The sequence below is a fragment of the Odontomachus brunneus genome, unplaced genomic scaffold (genome assembly GCF_010583005.1).
Source record: "Odontomachus brunneus isolate Ranch 3 - 2012 unplaced genomic scaffold, Obru_v1 Obru_scaffold_017, whole genome shotgun sequence".
In the NCBI taxonomy this organism is placed as follows: Eukaryota; Metazoa; Arthropoda; class Insecta; order Hymenoptera; family Formicidae; genus Odontomachus; species Odontomachus brunneus.
The window spans coordinates 1,622,136-1,626,361 of NW_022639467.1; positions in this window are offsets into that span (position 1 = coordinate 1,622,136).

Sequence of the window (4,226 nt, forward strand, 5' to 3'; positions counted from 1 at the left end):
TATATATATATATATATATATATATATATATATATATATATATATATAATATATATATATATGTATGTATGTATGTATGTATGTATGTATGTATGTATGTATGTATGTATATGTACATCTATGCGTGTATAGCTATCGTATAAGTTTAATCAGATAATGTTTCTAATGACAAAACAATAACGAGCAATGTCTTTCTACACAGATAACGAGTATTTCTTTATGCTTTTCTGTTTATATCTACACCCTGCCTCATGTGAACCTTGTTAAGGAAGAGATACTTTAAGCAACCGCCTGCGTAAGTTGCAACACATATTGTTGGAAAAAAAAAATACTAGGAATTCGCTAGTGTCTCTTCGGTATGATACCTATGGGTGGCTCCGTTATGCCTCACATACCGCTCGCGAAATGTCACGCGAATAGTTATCATAACAGTAACCTGACGCACCCGAAGAATTTACCGTTTCCCCGGAATTTCGTGTATGCTGTTGTTGTACGAGCTTGACCCAGTGTAGCGCGATATCAATCCACTAAGAATTTGTCATGGGTTTCCAATTTTGTCGTACAGATATGCTGCGTAGGCTTAGTCCGTTTCTCCCTCCTCTCCTTCCCTCTTACTACTCATCAAGCAAATTCGTGTGTACTTCCATCATCTTTTGTACTGTATCGTTACTCATTGACATTGAAGAATTTGTTACAAATTCTCACTTTTGTCGTAAAGATATCGTATTAAGTCGTGTTCATTTTCCTTTCTCTTTTTCTGTCTTACTACTCGTCAAACAAATTCATATATATTTCTAATTCTCCTTATTGTATCGGTATTCATACACACCGTATAATTTGTTAAAATTTGTTAAATTTTCATACATATATATTGTATAAACTTAATCGTTCGTTTTTCTCCTTCTGTCCTCCCTTTTTCTCTCTCTTACTGCTTTTTGATAAGTATTTCTATAATTCTATTTAATAATTCTATCATTACACTCACCGATATCGAAAATGTAGGACGCAGCGATAAAAATTCCGCTCGGCATTGCCAGTGATAGTTTGCGCGCGCAATCCTCATTTGGTAAATTGACTACGAAAGAGATAGAAAGTTGAATCTTATGTTACAAACGCGCGATTTTTCGACTCTCTCCCGACTGTCCGCGCGAGATACTCACGCACGGCGGCTGCTGAACGATATTTTGTCGAGAAATTCGCTTCCGGTCACTCCTGATGATAATCGAGATTCATCTTCAACGAGTTGAAATTGCGCGACGGCTTCTGAAATTCGTACTGTAGCATTATTAACCGTCTCACAACAGTTGAATTCTCCTTCTTGCTATTGGCTGAGAATATCTGTCCAAGAGGCTAATCATTGGTCAACAAAATCAGTTACTCGAAGTGGTGATTTTCGATATATCGATTCGCAGAGTGCGTTGTGCACGCGAGTCCACAAATTATAGCTCCTATATATTATGGAACTCGTCGGAATCGTTCAGTTATTCTATAGATTTGTATTATTTTTTTAGTGAAATTATTCTGCTTGGAATCGATGAGTTCATAATACGCACCTATGATCGAGACGGTTCATTGGTCGGTATTCATAGTTGCGTCTTATACATCTTAAGCCATCTTAAGTTCAGATACTTCGTAGCCAATGAAATGATCCATATATCATCTGAAGATGAACTTAAGATAGTCTTAAATATAAGATTCAACTATGAATATTGGCCCTAATATAATATAGACATTTGTGATGAAATGATAAGGTAATCAACGCGATTAAAAGCTAATTTAATTATCTCTGATTAATTTAAATCGGCCGATTATTTTATTGAAATTGACTAATCGCATTAAGCAGAATAAACTAAAATTGACCAATCACGTTTGACATTTAATCGATTATTTGAGTTAATCGAAGATGGTGAAATGATCCTAAGGCTGGTATTCATAGTCAGAAACCATATTCTTAAAAAATATCGCATACGACATTTCAATGAAAAGCTATAATATCTCAGACACAGAGAATTAAAAAAGAATTTAGTCGTATATGTATAGATATAATTTATAAAAGTTATGGTTACATCTCAAATAGCACAAAGAATTAAAAAAAATTAAAAAAGAATTCAGTCGTATGTCATCAATTCTGAGTTCATTTTGAGATGCAAGAAGAATTCTTTTCACCAAACTGAACTCTAAAGAATTCTTTTTGCATCTGAAAATGAACTCAGAGTTGGTGACATACAACTGAATTCTTAAAAAAATTTTTTTTAAATTTTCTGTGCTATCTGAAATGTAACATAAATTATAACTTTTCATCCTATACGACATTTTTCGAAAATGAGGTCGCAGATTTTATATTTAAAACCGTCTTATTTAAGGCCCATTTATAAAGACCATAACCGTTAACTTATGCTGTAATCTATAAGAAATGGACCAATCGCAGTTGACTATTCTTGTAACAATCGACTGCAATTGATCAATTTCTTATGGATTACAGTATAATTTAACGGTTAGGGCATTCATACCCTTATGGAAAAGTATCACTGGCTGTGATAAATTGGCCAGTAATAAATAGTAATTTTATTACTCGTACGAGTAATAAAATTATTGAACGACAATAATTATCGCTGGTCAAATTATCACTTATCAGTATTAAATTTCTATAAGGGTATACAAATTGATATAACAGTAACGTAAGACGTACCGTAAGAATTAACCAATCACAGTCGTTGATTTTTGGACCAAAAAAAGAATCAGCAACTATTTGGTCAATTTGCTTACTGTTTACGTCTTACTGCTTAAGTTTTTCTGTATGCCATGGCCTTCCCTTATAGAAATATCATACTAAGAATCATTGATAATTATTTATTTTCAGTATTAAAAATACTGGATAATAAGTAATTATCAATGATTCTTAGTATGATATTTCTATAAGGGAATTTAGCGCCTCCTAATTACAAATTGACATAATGGTAACGTAAGACGTACCATAAGAATTGACCAATCATGTTGACAATCGTCGAATCGTAAGGTCGCCATTTTTATGAATACTCGATCGTAATTGGTTAATTCTTATGGTACATCTTACGTTACTGTTATGTCAATTTGTGTGTGAAGGCCCTTACGATCTTCATAAATAGGCCTTTAAGTTCATCTTCAGATGTTGTACGGATCACTTCATTGGTTATACAGTATTTGAAGATAAACTTAAAATTAAGATCTTAAATATAAGACCTGACTATAAATATTGGCTTAAAAGACGCAATTGCGAATGATAAAATTGTTATTTCTCTCATATTTTCGCTAGACGTCAAATATTCGTTGCTGTACTTGAAGTGCAGAAAGTGTCCATAGTACAACTAAAGTGAGTAACTTCGTGTAGCCAATTGCTCCATTGAAACTCGGCGTAGCGCCATTGAAACTCGGCGTAGCGCGATTGCGACGGTTGGCGGTCCTTTTTCGCATCGTTCTTGGACGGTTGGAACATGAATCAAGATCGCTCCGTCTTTAACAGGTAATTATTCCCCTCGAAAGCGAATTCCACGCACAAGCGAGTATCAGAAATGCTAATTCGAGTGACGGATGACCGTTTTAGAGTATCAATTGGCTCGTGCGAGCGCAATTAATCGCGATATCTTTCGATGTTTGTGACAGCGGTATCTACTGCATTGTGTCGCCTCAGAAAGGAGGCAAATAGAGTAACTACGCTTTTTTACGCTACTCTGTTCGTCGCTTTGTTTGTTTGACGAAACAAATGCTGCGGAACTCGGCGCCAATATCGTGTCCTCGGTAAGTTCGTATTCTCTTGTTTGCGATAATGCGCAGGTATTAATATACAGCCGCGTAAAATCTCATAAAGATTCTCAATCTCTAACAATACAATTGACCCGACTGTACCAATCGAGTGATAAACTTACTGGCAGTTAAAGCATGTGTCTGTCTTTGTCATTATGAAGAATAAACAAAGACAGACATATGATTAAGCTGCTAGTTAGGTTACAACTCGGTCGACCGATTCTTTCATCATTCACGAAAGAATTCGCGCGTTTGTCAGCGCTATTTGTCATGTTACGACTCACGTCATATCCGTTAGTAACTGTTCAAAATACAGTCCTTTCGCGCTTCCTGCGTTCTGCGTTTATTAAAGTAAATTACCAGGCAGCACATAATATTTACAAAATATTTAAAAAATATAGATATTAAATATTTTATAAATATTCAAATATTCAAATATCCGAGAT